Source organism: Panthera uncia (genome assembly GCF_023721935.1).
Source record: "Panthera uncia isolate 11264 chromosome D3 unlocalized genomic scaffold, Puncia_PCG_1.0 HiC_scaffold_8, whole genome shotgun sequence".
NCBI classification, from domain to species: Eukaryota; Metazoa; Chordata; class Mammalia; order Carnivora; family Felidae; genus Panthera; species Panthera uncia.
Window position 1 is genome coordinate 84,324,967 of NW_026057586.1, and position 14,014 is coordinate 84,338,980.

A 14,014-nucleotide genomic window follows, 5' to 3' on the forward strand; every position below is an offset into this window, starting at 1 on the left:
CTGTGCTTTGCCTAATAGATCAGCTCTGAAGGCAATCTTCCTCCAAGATAGTAATCCATTCATTCAACAAACATTTCCTGAGAAACTACTATGAAAAAGGCACTCTTCCATTTTCTCATGGGCCCATGCAAAAAGCAGGGAGACCTCTGGGAGCCTCAGAATGAAAGCTGAACACAAAAAATATTTGTCTTTGAGCAAGAAATGGGAGCTTACTGGGGAAATATAGCAGGAACGCCAAGCAGCAGAGTGAACATGAGATTTGCGGTCACAAACTTAAAGCAAAACCAGCCTCCCTTTTCCTCTACTAACCTTTTCTTCCACTAACAAGCTTCTGCTCAGGCACAGGTACCAGGAAGGTGGGGAGCTAAGTTCACTCATAATCAAAATTTTGCCAGTTAAATTAAAATGGAAGGGAAAAACAAGGAGCGATTAAAAAGGGACAGGGAGGGATGCCTGGCTGGTTCAGTCAGCAGAGGATGCAACTCTTGATCTCAGGGTTGTGAGTTCAAGCCATATGTTGGGTGTAGAGATTACTTTTAAAAAATAAAATCTTTAGGGGCACGTGGGTGGCTCAGTCAGTTAAGCTTCTGACTTCAGCTCAGGTCATGATCTCATGGTTCATGGGTTCGAGCCCCGTATCGGGCTCTGTGCTGACAGCTCGGAGCCTGGAGCCTGCTTCACATTCTGTGTCTCCCCTCTCTCTATGCCCGTCCCCCGCTCGTCCTCTGTCTCTGTCAAAAACGAATAAACGTTTAAAAAGAATGAAAATATTCTTTAATTTAAAATAAATAAATCTTTAAAAAAAATGAGACAGGGAATCTGAGATGCGTGAAGGAAAGTGAAGATAGGGTAGTTCTGACAGTGAAAAGTAGTGAGGGATGAGACACCTCAACAGGATGGAGGGTGGTAATCACGAGGGTACCACGTGCTTCAACGACATCCTGTTAAACTACAGATTCTGACTCAGCAGGTCTGGGATGGGGCCTCGGGTTCTGCTAACACTCCCAAGGGATACTAATGCTCCCTCCCCTTTAAGTCGAGAGATAAGAGGTGATGGTGAGAGTGAGAAGCTTCAAGGTTTTGACCAGGGAGATGGAACACAGTGGCCTGAGTGTGGAAGCGATTTTACAAAGGACCAGGGAGTCCACAGATAAAGGGAGTGGAGAAGTTAAAAGGAATCAGAGAGAGAGAGAGAGAGAGAGACTGAGGTCAGGGCATGTCAGCTGCAGGGGTACACCAGGTGGTAGAAGAGCTGGGGCTTCTGAAGGCCTGAGAAGCAGTTTAGGCCAACAATCACACCAGCCTGGCCCTGAGTTACCTCCCTGAGGGCTACAGGGGAGGTGGGAGGCAGTCTTCAGAGGCAGGTGTCAGATAAGGCAAGGAGGGAAGGAGACTGTTCACAGAAGAGGATGGGGACATAGAAGACTGATCATTACAACCTGCATTACAGAAGGTGAGTTTGAGTTTGGGAAGAAAAGAAGGAGTGAAGAATTGGGCTAAATGAGGTGAACCCAGAAGCACAGGAAGGGATAGTATGAAATCATCCATCCTCCACTGTAATGAAGAGGTAGTATGCTCTTGTGCACTCTCTCTCTCAAAATAAACAAACTAAAATTTTAAAAAATTTAAAAGAAATCCAACCCTTAAATACATGCCTTTTTAATACTCTGCAGCAACATGGCAAGTAGACAGGAAGCACCTCAGCTGTGCCCCACTGCGTCTCAGAGAAGAACTTGTACAACAGAGAAACGCGCTCAATTAGCCACTTCTTTAGGGAACATCTATTGTCCCTGAAAAAAATGACTGGTAAACTATGGCTACTGAGGCTTGGGTAATCTGGCAGACATTCTCTTGAAAATGAACTATGTGACCCTGTCCCTTCAAGGAAGGGTTATCTTTGTTAACAAAGATAAATTTTACAGACTTCAAGCTGTATAAGAAGCTTGAAGTCATACTTCAAGACAGTATGGTACTGGCACAAAAACAGACAATCAACGGAACAGATCAATGGAACAGAATAGAGAACCCAAAAGTGGACCTACAAGTGTATGGCCAACTAATCTTTGACAAAGCAGGAAATCTTGCCATTTGCAACTACGTGGATGGAACTAGAGGATATTACACTAAACGAAATTAGAGAGACAAATATCGTGACTTCACTCATATGAGTACTTTGAGATAAAAAACAAATGAACATAAGGGAAGGGAAGCAAAAATAATATAAAAACAGGGAGGGGGACAAAACATAAGAGACTCTTAAATATGGAGAACAAACAGGATTACTGGAGGGGTTGTGGAGGGGGGGATCGGCTAAATGGGTAGGGGCATTAAGGAATCTACTTCTGAAATCATTGTTGGACAGTATGCTAACTAACTTGGATGTAAAATTACAAAAATAAATTAAATTAAATATAAGCACAGATTTTAAAAAAACAAAGATAAATTCTAGGTATTCAAGAGAAACTTCAAATTTTGGAAAACCTATCCTCCACTGTGAGCTTGACAGTTTCCCAATACTGAAGAATTCTCTGATGAAATCAACAGGATTAACAAATGTAATTTTTTGATATTATAATGAAATGTGCCAGAATATGGAAATGTGCCGTAACTCAGTGAATCAATCTTTTTCAACGGACAGTGCATAATGTTACAAAATCACTCATGGGTAAAATATTCATTCAAAGCACAAATTAAACCAATGGATTGTTATGTAACAATAGAAGTTCATTCATACGGTTTCAGATTCCACTTTTAATAAACTACAACCTATCAAATTTCGGTAGAAGAAAATCCATAACTATCTGAAAATGCTCTTAAAAATACTCCTTTCCCTTCCTCTTCATCCGTTGAGGCCAATTTCCTTCATGTGCATCAACCGAAACGATTCACTACAGATCGAATGAGGAAGCAGCTGTCTCCTATTAAGCCGTCTTCTATTAAAGACAGATTTGCAAAAATGTAAAAACAATGCCATCTTCGTTCAAGTTTTTATTTTAGAGAAAGTTACTCATTAAAAATTTATGTAACATGTAATGGATTTCTAATTTCTGATGAAGTAATATTTCCAGCTTTAATTTCTAAATGGTATAAACATCAATAGATAAAACCTAAATAAAGAAAAGCTCTCTGGACACCTCAATAATTTTTAAGAATGTAAAAAGGGTCTTAAGGAAAAAAGTGTTGAGAACTGCTGTTCTATCCATTTGTGCTTTGTATTTAGAGTTGCAAAGGTTGAAAACCCCCATTCCCTAAGGGCTTCCAGAAGCATGTGCTTCTGGCTCAGACAGTCACAGATGCAGACGCCAAGTTAGCAAGTACAGTATTTACTACTGTATTACCACTGGCAGAGCGCTGTGCTGGCGGGTGAGTGACATAACTGAACTTAAAATTTGTGGGAAGACTTTACGTACATAATGCAAAAAGAACACAATTATCCATTAATATTGGGGTATTTATATATGTAAACCAGGCATTTCTCTAAGTTGGTTTATCAGATGGAATGGTACTCCAGATTAGTTCTCAAAATGTGCAGCAGCAGCAGCATCACCTAGAAACTTATCAGGGCCCTCCCCCACCCCAGACTTACTGAAACAAACTCTGGGTGGGGGACCAGCTACTTGTATTTTTAGCCCTTCTGGTGATTCCAATGCTTACATTCAAGAACCACTCACTGCTGAACAATCGATAAAAGTCACCTGAGGTTCATTTTCAATTACATGCACATGAACCATCCACGTGTCCGATTCCCCAAATCCACTACAGAAGCCCCAGCGTTTCACTCCTCTGTGCTTTCGTTTCAGGTGGTTCACTCAGCCTTGAATGCCCTTTCCAAGTCTAGTTACCTCCATCTGCTGAAACCTTACACAAGGGCAGATTCAGGCACTCATCTGCCCCACAAACCCTTCTTCAATGCTCACCGATGAAAATGTGTAACTTCCTGTAGTACTGAATCTGTACCTCTTCCTAGCACCTGGCACACTAAGTTGTGTGTGTCGTCTACGCGCTCCACCAGACTGTCTTTTAGTCATTGTTATATTCCCCACAGTACTTTATAAACAATGCTCACTAAAGAAAATGAATAAGGGGGGTGCCTGGGTGGCTCAGTCGGTTGAGCATCCAACTTTGGCTCAGGTCATGATCTCGCAGTCCGTGAGCTCGAGCCCCGCATCAGGCTCTGTGCTGACAGCTCAGAGCCTGGAGCCTGCTTCAGATTCGGTGTCTCCTCTCTCTGCCCCTCCCCCACTTGTGCTCTGTCTCCCTCTGCCTCTCAAAAATAAATAAATGTAAAAAAAAAAAATAAAAAAAAAAAAAGAAAATGAATGAGGGGCGCCTGGGTGGCTCAGTCGGTTGAGCGCCTGACTTTGGCTCAGGTCGTGATCTCACAGCTCTGTGGGTTCGAGCCCCACATCGGGCTCTGTGCTGACGGCTCAGAGCCTGAAGCCTGCTTCGGATTCTGTGTCTCCCTCTCTCTGCCCCTGACCCACTTGCATTCTGTCTCTGTCTCTCTCAAAAATAAATAAACATTAAAAAAAATTTTTTTAAAGAAAAAAAAAGAAAATGAGGAAAATAGTCTTAATTGTTTCAATAATTCTACACACACGCCAGTCAGAGTGTATCAGTATTTTAAAAGATTATACTTGGTGCTTGCTACAGGTGACAGAAAAATACATAGCAGAGACCTAAACTCAAGGAGTTTATAATGTAGTTGGGAAGAAAAGACCCACTTATATGAAAAATAACTAAGATTACAATGTAACTTACAAGAAATACCAAGCCATGCAATGATCCTGGAAGTGTTTTTAGAAGATGGAAGGATGGAGTGGATTAAGGCAGAAAGAAAACGCTTCATGGCAAGGAAGGATTTCAGCAAGGGCTCAAAGGAAAGTAACAGCCTTGTACAGGTGTCAGCAGTCAGGATATTAAGAAGTCCCAAAGAAAAGACTTCAGAGGAGGAGAGGAAGGAGGAGGAAAGGTATAAAGCATGTGAGTAAAACACTGAGCAGCTTGGTTCGGCTAACATCAGAAGATTCTTGCAACAAATCAAGTTAGACAAGAGTTTTAGAATTCAATCAAAAAAATTTACTATGATCAGCTTTTACTTCAAGATTCTAGTGGTAGGAAATGAAAGATGTCTGGAGTTTCCTCTTAAACCCTAAATTTATTTCAGTTGTTCATTTCAGTGATCTTAACCTGGCTACCATTGTCAAGCAAAGATTTAAACCAAGGGTTGGCAGGCTTTTTCTAGTGGCGTGCCAAGTCTTCACTCACTCAAACCGTGGGTACAAGTAACAGATGGGGGCTGCCGGGGGCAGGTCTTAAATTTCAGGAAGAGGAGCCATGAGCATCTGAAGTCAGTGATCAAAATGGAAATACAGAGGAAGGTTCTCATCTCAAATCCTTCACATACATAACACCTTAACAAGGATAAATTTGCAGGGGCTATAAAAATTAGATACCGCTGAACATACATGACAACTCTGGCCTCTCCACTACTCTGCACGTATGGTAGAGCAGACCAGAAATCCCACGAACTACTTTGCCTTGATAATGTGAACATGAATAAAGGAAAACCTCACTAACAAGGAGTCAGGAGGCCAGGAGGGGGAGTTCTCAAGCAGTATCAGTCACGAATTGTCAATGACCAATCCCAACACAATTGTCAACAGGAAAGAATCCTCAATAACAGGCCCCAACAGCGTAAGATGTATACATACAGCATCTCCTCCAAGAAATTGACTACCTCACTCAGCCAATGACAAACAGTCATGACCCTGAACTCTTGCCTTTCTCCAATGGACTCTTCTCAAAAACTTACCCTTCCCAACTTCCACCTTCTCCATAGAATAACGTGCTTACTTTGTTGGACTGGCCTATGGTTTTTGCTACCGCCTGCTTATCTTGAATTGCAATTCTCTGCTATTCCAGAATTAACTCATTTTTGCTGGTAAAATAACCGTTTTAAGATTTTTAGAGTGTCTTACCATCAACTGTTCATGTTGGTCTGTAAGGCACACTGAAAGCTAAATGTTCTAGGGGCGCCTGGGTGGCGCAGTCGGTTAAGCCTCCGACTTCAGCCAGGTCACGATCTCGCGGTCCGTGAGTTCGAGCCCCGCGTCGGGCTCTGGGCTGATGGCTCGGAGCCTGGAGCCTGTTTCCGATTCTGTGTCTCCCTCTCTCTCTGCCCCTCCCCCGTTCATGCTCTGTCTCTCTCTGTCCCAAAAATAAATAAAAAACATTGAAAAAAAAAAATTTTAAATGTTCTAGATCTGCACTACCCAGGATGGTAGTCACTAGCCACATGTGCTGTTTAAAGTTTAAATTCTTACAAAATGAAATAAAAATTCAGCTCCTCAGTCGCATCAGCCACATTTCAAGTGCTCAATAACCACAGCGCAACATATACAACAATTTCTACCATGCCAGAAAGTTCTATTGAACAGCACTGTTCTAGAACCTCCTCCATCCAGGAAGGATCTCCATGTCAAATGTAATCATTTGAGTAAATTTTAAGGTTATCTCAATAATACTGCTTTGGTCAAAAGTATCCTTGACTCCTCTTTTAGAATTAACTTCAGAGACAGTTTGTTAAGTTGTACTTTATTGGTGACCCAAAGTGGTAATGACCACTCAATCTCTCAAAGCTCTTCATTGGACTTGACTCTAAAACACTACTGGCTGTTTCCAAAATTTGAATTTAAAAAAAAAAAAAAAACTTTAAAATATGATGTGCAAAAAAAATAATAAAATAAGATGTGCAACTACTTAACATAGCAAAAATGTATCCAAGGCACACAGACAATTCCAAGAGTTCCCAGAATTATTAATGGCTCTATCACTGTAATAAATGAACAACACTTCCCTAGATGACAAAACCTAAGTTCTGGTGTACTTTTTTCATTTATTTATTTATTTATTTAAGTAATCTCTACACTCAACATGGGGCTCAAACTCATGACCCTGAGATCAAGAGCCACACTCTCAACCGACTGAACCAGACAGGAGCCCCTTTTTTCATTTTTTAAAATATTTATTTACTTACAGAGAGAGAGGGAGAGGGAGAACCCCAGGCAGGCTCCACACTGTCGGTATAGGGCCCAACACAGGGCTCAATCCCACAAACCGTGAGATCATGACCTGAGCCAAAAACAAGAGTTGGATGCTCACCCAGAAATGGACCCACAAACATATGGCCAACTAATCTTTGACAAAGCAGGAAAGAATATCCAATGGAATAAAGACAGTCTCTTCAGCAAATGGTGTTGGGAAAACTGGACAGCGACATGCAGAAAAAGGAACCTGGACCACTTTCTTACACCTTACACAAAAATAAACTCAAAATGGATGAAAGACCTAAACATAAGACAGGAAGCCATCAAAATCCTCAAGGAAAAAGCAGGCAAAAAGCTGTTTGACCTCAGCCGCAGCAACTTCTTACTCAACATGTCTCCAGAGGCAAGGGAAACAAAAGCAAAACTGAACTATGGGACCTCATCAAAATAAAAAGCTTCTTCACAGGAAGGAAACAATCAGCAAAACTAAAAGGCAACCGGCAGAATGGGAGAAGATATTTGCAAATGACTAATAAAGGATCAGTAACCAAACTCTATACAGAACTTCTCAAACTCAACACCCAAAAAACAAATAATCAACCCAGTGAAGAAATGGGCAAAAGTCATGAATAGACATTCCTCCAAGAAAGACATCCAGATGGCCAACTGACACATGAAAAAATGCTCAACATCCATCATCAGAGAAACACGCACCGAAACCACAATGCGATACCACCTCACACCTGTCAGAATGGCTAACGTTAACAACTCAGGCAACAACAGATGTTGGTGAGGATGCAGAGAAAGAGGAACTCTCTTGCACTGCTGGTAGGAAGGCAAACTGGTGCAGCCACTCTGGAAAACAGGGTGGAGGTTCCTCAAAAAACTAAAAATAGAACTGCCCTATGACCCAGCAATTGCACTACTAGGTATTTACCCAAGGGATACAAGTATGCTGTTTCGAAGGGGCGCATGCACCTCAATGTTTATAGCAGCGCTATCAACAATAGTCCAAGTATGGGAAGAGCCCAAATGTCCATCGATGGATGAATGGATAAAGATATATACACAACACATAATATATATAATGGAGTATTACTAGGCAATCAAAAAGAATGAAATCTTGCCATTTGCAACTATGTGGATGGAACTGGAGGGTATTATGCTAAGTGAGATTAGTCAGAGAAAGACAAATATCAAATGACTTCACTCATAAGAGGACTTTAAGGTAAAAAAACAAATGAACATAAGGGAAGGGAAGCAATAATAATATAAAAACAGGGAGGGGGACAAAACATAAGACACTCTTAAATATAGAGAACAAACAGAGGGTTCCTGGGGGGGTTATGGGGGGGGGTGGGCTAAATGGGTAAGGGGCATTAAGGAATCTACTCCTAAAAACATTGTTGCACTATATGCTAACTTGGATATAAATTTAAAACTAAATTAGTTTTTTAAAAAAAAGTAGGGATGGGAGACCTAAAACTGATCCAAATCACCTGAATTTATAAAAAAAAGAGTTGGATGTTCAACTGAGGCACCCAGGTGCCCCATTTTTAAAGCCAGTCACATTACTTATAATCTCAATTTCCAAACCATAATACTGCAACAGACTATACACTAACCCCCAGAATCCTATATTTACATCATTGACTAATGCCATAGTTCCAGTATTTTTTCAAGCGAAGAACCATTTGTAAAATACTTATCGCTAAAACTCACTTCTGAACAAAGATAGCTACTATTTTGCTAGTACATTCTCAAATGGGAGATGCAGGGAGGGATCCAGGACACAGATGGTTCGGTGGCACCAACTCTTCTGGTTCTCTTCTCATTAAAAGGTTTACATTTCACTTAACTGGAAGCTTTGTTGCTAAACATCCACACGAGAGGAACAGGGCTTTGTTCTTTTCCCTGTGTAACCTACAGGTTTACTTTGAGAGACAAAAAAAAAAAAAAAAAGTCAGGCCTCAAGCAACAATTTTGAAGCAGATTAATATCCTAGTTCGTGATGTAACTCTGAGATCTGACCTAAATAACAAGTTTTAAAAGGACAAGGTATTTATTTCAGGGAAGCAAATAACCTTAGAAGACTTATCCTCTTTCGTATTTCCCAAAAAGAAGTGTGCTTTGCATGTCGTGAGAATGTCAGCTTTACTCCAAGTTAGTATTCCAGAAAGTAGAAATACTCTCCTCCACCCAACAAAAAAATGTGTTCTACCCTCTGGGAAATCAAGATTTGGTACACATGTGTTGAATGTGTTAGATGTTAGATACTGGAAAAGATCAGCACCTAGGGAAGTTCCAAGTGATTAGGATAATGCCAGTACATAGTAAGCACTGAAGCACCCCACTTTCCTCTCAGATAGAATTTCTCTTGCTACACAGTATTTTAACAGGAAATTACATAAATGTCAGTCTTTCATTCTGAACAGATTTCCAGAAATGGTGGTTACAGTTCAAGACAACACCCTTCTCAAAATACAGAACAATAAGCTTACTGTACTTTTTTTTAAAGAGAGAGCATTTTTTTAATGTTTATCTATTTTTGAGAGAGACAATGCACATGCTACTGGGGGAGGGCCAGACAGAAAGGGGGACAGAAGATTCCAAGTAGGCTCTGCGCTGCCAGCAATGAGCTGGATTCGGGGCTAGAATTCACAAACCATGAGATCATGACCTGAAGAAATCAGACGCTCAGCTGACTGAGCCACCCAGGTGCCCCTGCAGTTTTTTTTTTTTCTTTTTAATTTTTTTTTTTTGTTTAACGTTTATTTATTTTTGGGACAGAGAGAGACAGAGCATGAACGGGGGAGGGGCAGAGAGAGAGGGAGACACAGAATCGGAAGCAGGCTCCAGGCTCCGAGCCATCAGCCCAGAGCCCGACGCGGGGCTCGAACTCACGGACCGTGAGATCGTGACCTGAGCTGAAGTCGGATGCTTAACCGACTGAGCCACCCAGGCGCCCCTGCAGTTACTCCTTTTAATAAGCTATCTCTGCCTCATAAAAACATCCAGATAAAGATAAAAATTGCTTTTAGGAAAAAAACCAATGGGTTAATTACCAAGACCTTGGAAAGAAGAAAAATCAAAATAAAAACATGACTAATCAATTCCAAGGTTGGAAGTGAAGCCAGAGCCATCTAACACTATGCAAAGCACAATGACCAAGTACTGTTTCAAGTGCCCCAGGAAACTACCAAACTGTCATTGTAAGATGCCTCCGGGATCACTCCCCCTCTGCTATGACTGACCCACTACCATTCAGACCCCACCTGGATAACCCTTCCATGAAAGAGATCTTGCAGAGGGAATAGGAATTCGAAAAAGATTCAGGGTGCCGGGTGGCTCGGTCAGTTAAGCATCTGACTTCAGCTCAGGTCATGATCTCATGGTTCTTGGGTTTGAGCCCCATGTCAGGGTCTCTGCTCTCAGTGCAGAACCTGCTTTGGATCCTGTCTCCCTCTCTCTCTGCCCCTCCCCCATTCGTTCTCTTTCTCTCTGTCAAAAATAAATTTTAAAAAAGTTTTTAAATCAAATATTCAGTTCCATTCTCCCTGCATAAGAATATATCTTGAAAACAAAGAAATGTTTGTAATAATGAAAACTAATCTAAAGCAGTTAAATGTCCCTGTCGCTAAAATTCACTTCAAATTTGCAGTTTCAAGTTTCTATAACCTATGTTTACAGGATGGCTCATTTCTAAGAAGCTGTCTCAAAGACGTCCCAGTTAAAGAGAGACATTTGAAAGGGAACATACCTAGAGGACCCATAAAGGGCCCCTAGTCTCAAAGAAAGTCAATGTTTTAAGACTGTAAGTCCTACATGTTTAAGAAAATTGGGACATATGGCTGTTACAGAGGGAAATACATAGGACAACACTTTAAAGAGAAATCTACTTCAAAAAATGCGATGTTGAGTCTAATACTGACATGCTTTGCAAGAGGACAAAGCAGTAACAAAAATTTTTTTGTTTGCCTAATAATCTCTCAACATGGCTTACAGAATCAAAGTTAGAAGAGTCCCAATACCTACTTTAAAAAAGATGGAAGGGTTAATTTATCAAGTGCTTGCACCTACTACATAGGAAGAACGGGTTTTTGAAGTTTTTGTTTAAAGGAGGACAATACTTAAGAAATTCTATGTGTGTGTTGGGAATGCAAGCTGGTGCAGCCACTCTAGAAAACAGTATGGACATTCCTCAAAAAAACAAAAATAGAACTGCCCTATGACCCAGCAATTGCACTACTAGGTATTTATCCAAGGGATACAGGTGTGCTGTTTCGAAGGGACACATGCACCCCAATGTTTATAGCAGCACTATCGACAATAGCCAAAGTATGGAAAGAGCCCAAATGTCCATCGATGGATGAATGGATAAAGAAGATGTGGTGTATATATACAATGGAGTATGACTCGACAATCAAAAAGAATGAAATCTTGCCATTTGCAACTATGTGGATGGAACTGGAGGGTAATATGCTAAGTGAAATTAGTCAGAGAAAGACAAATATCATATGACTTCACTCATATCAGGACTTTAAGATAAAATACAAAGGAACATAAGGGAAGGGAAGCAAAAATAATATAAAAACGGAGGGGGACAAAACATAAGAGACTCATAAATATGGAGAACAGAGGGTTACTGGAGGGAGTATGGGACAGGGGATGGGCTAAATGGGTAAGTGGCATTAAGGAACCTACTCCTGAAATCATTGTTGCACTATATGCTAACTAATTTGAATGTAAATGTTTAAAAAATTTTTTAAAAAAAGAAAATTCTATGTGTTAACCATCAGAGACTATACTTCTGGGCATTTGTGTGAAGCAATGCTTTCTCTTCCAACTCCAACTAAAACCAGTACAAAGAGCAAAACAAGGGGCGCCTGGGTGGCTCAGTCGGTTAAGCGGCCGACTTCGGCCCAGGTCACGATCTCGCGGTCCGTGAGTTCGAGCCCCGCGTCAGGCTCTGTGCTGACGGCTCAGAGCCTGGAGCCTGTTTCGGATTCTGTGTCTCCCTCTCTCTCTGACCCTCCCCCGTTCATGCTCTGTCTCTCTCTGTCTCAAAAATAAATAAACATTTAAAAAAAAAAATTAAAAAAATAAAAATAAAAAAAAAAAGAGCAAAACAATATATTCAAAAACAAATGATGACAACTTCTCTGTTGTGATGCGTCTGAATTCAAGCAAGCCTCTCGGTCATAATTTATACAAAGTCTGATCACCAAGTCTAATCATTTCAAATTGTTTCTATCTTCAGCATCAGGGCAAGTTTTCAAACAACAAAAATGTCAGGACTATTTGCAGGAAACAGAAAAACTGATAAATTACATAGCAAATAGAGCCACTGATTAACCACATACCCATTCACAGTAAAATCCTTCTGCTCTACTACTGAGTTTTCTGTTTTTAAATGTCCTGCCAGAGGATATTTTAAAATAATGATTTTCTTACCAATATATAGCTTCAGTAAAATATAGAGGGCCTACCACTAATGTCTTTATTTTTTTAATCTACAGAAGTCGCAGGAAAGTCAGTACCATCTACCAATATGAGACCATCTGGTACCTCATGGTGTCTGTAGAATCGGGCCAGGTCTCAGCTCATATCCTGCCAAAAGCTGCACAAACATCTTGAGCAACCCTGCCTGTGAGGTCATGAGGATGATATCACAAAGAGGAATTCTGATGTAGGTCTACCTCTAGGATGCAACCTCACCACCTTAAAGAAAACCCTGAAGGTTCTAGATCCCTGAATCTGGAGCTGATGACAAGAAATGCAGAGGGCTCTCCCACCTCAGATGAGTAACACCTTTCTGCACTGCTGACCAGGATAAACAGTGCAGGTACGTAGAGAAAAGCACATCCACCCAAGTTCTCAGCTCAGCACCAGAAACACATTCATATATACTTCAAGCTGGTAAGTTTTAATTTTGGCTCATTTTCAAACACCTTTTCTTAGTATTCTCTCCTGCAAAATTAAGCAGTTCTTAAGAATTCTAAAAACTGAGTAGGAAGCAAATCATAAACTTAAAATGTTATTTCTGCCTTGACAATCTAACTTCACCAGCCCCAATTTTTACTCTATTCACTAAGAGGAGATTATGATGTGCAAACTAGAAGTTCATTTTGGGTTTGTTTTTTTTTTAACGTTTATTTATTTTTGAGAGACACAGACAGAGCATGAGAGGGGGAGGGGCAGAGAGAGAGGGAGTCAGAATCCAAAGCAGGCTCCAGGCTCTGAGCTGTCAGCACAGAGCCCAATGCGGGGCTCAAACTAACTATCCATGAGATCATGACCTGAGCGGAAGTTGGACACTCAACTGACTGAGCCACCCAGGCGCCCCTAGAAGTTCATTTTGAAAATGCCAAAAGCGTAAATAAAGCCTCACCACAGCTCTGCAATGGTGTATTTTTTGCTAAGAAAAGGCAAAATTGCCAGGCCATTGGTAACTGTTGTAGCTTCGCCCTCTGATGAATTTTAGAGTTCACAAGTCAGCACAAAGTAAGAATTAGTATTTAAAAAAAAAAAAAAAAAAGCCTGTGTGACCCAGTCGGTTAAGCGTCCGACTTCAGCTCAGGTCATGATCTCACCACTTGTGTGTTCCAGCCCTGCATCGGGCTCTGTGCCGACAGCTCAGAGCCTGGAGCCTGCTTCAGATTCTGTGTCTCTGTCTCTCTCTCCCCCACCCCAGCTTGTACTTTGTCTTTCTCAAAAATAAATAAAACATTAAAAAAAAAAGAATAAAAATTTAGGGGTGCCTGGGTGGCTCAGTTGGTAGAGCATCTGACTTTGGCTTCAGTCATGATCTCACGTTTCAGGAGTTTGAGCCTGAGTGCTGACAGCTCAGAGCCTAGAGTTTGCTTCAGATTCTGTGTCTCCCTCGCTCTCTGCCCCTCCCCACTCATGCTCTGTCTCTCTCAAAAATAAACGTTAAAAAAATAAACTGTTATTTCTAAGCAGCT

The 14,014-nt window shown here is 41.0% G+C and overlaps 1 protein-coding gene, 1 long non-coding RNA gene and 1 other non-coding gene across 14 annotated transcripts in view; 2 read left to right on the forward strand and 1 right to left on the reverse strand.

Moving 5' to 3' along the window:
• Positions 1-14,014, reverse strand: part of CLIP1 (CAP-Gly domain containing linker protein 1) — a 125,220-nt gene that overhangs the window by 92,317 nt on the left and 18,889 nt on the right. The window contains exon 1 of one of the 12 annotated variants that reach the window (XM_049619409.1): positions 12,618-13,580. The exons of 10 other annotated variants lie outside the window; for them this stretch is intronic. The gene's annotated coding sequence lies outside the window, so the exon portion shown is untranslated. One more of the 12 variants, XM_049619412.1, reaches the window with a different exon arrangement.
• Positions 4,329-4,414, forward strand: TRNAQ-UUG (transfer RNA glutamine (anticodon UUG)). The gene has a single exon. It is a non-coding gene; the product is annotated as a tRNA-Gln (tRNA).
• LOC125914222 (uncharacterized) overlaps positions 12,880-14,014 on the forward strand; it is a 37,491-nt gene continuing 36,356 nt past the window's right edge. Inside the window, exon 1 of the long non-coding RNA XR_007455252.1 lies at positions 12,880-12,968. This is a non-coding gene — a long non-coding RNA (uncharacterized LOC125914222). The remainder of the gene's footprint in view (positions 12,969-14,014) is intronic.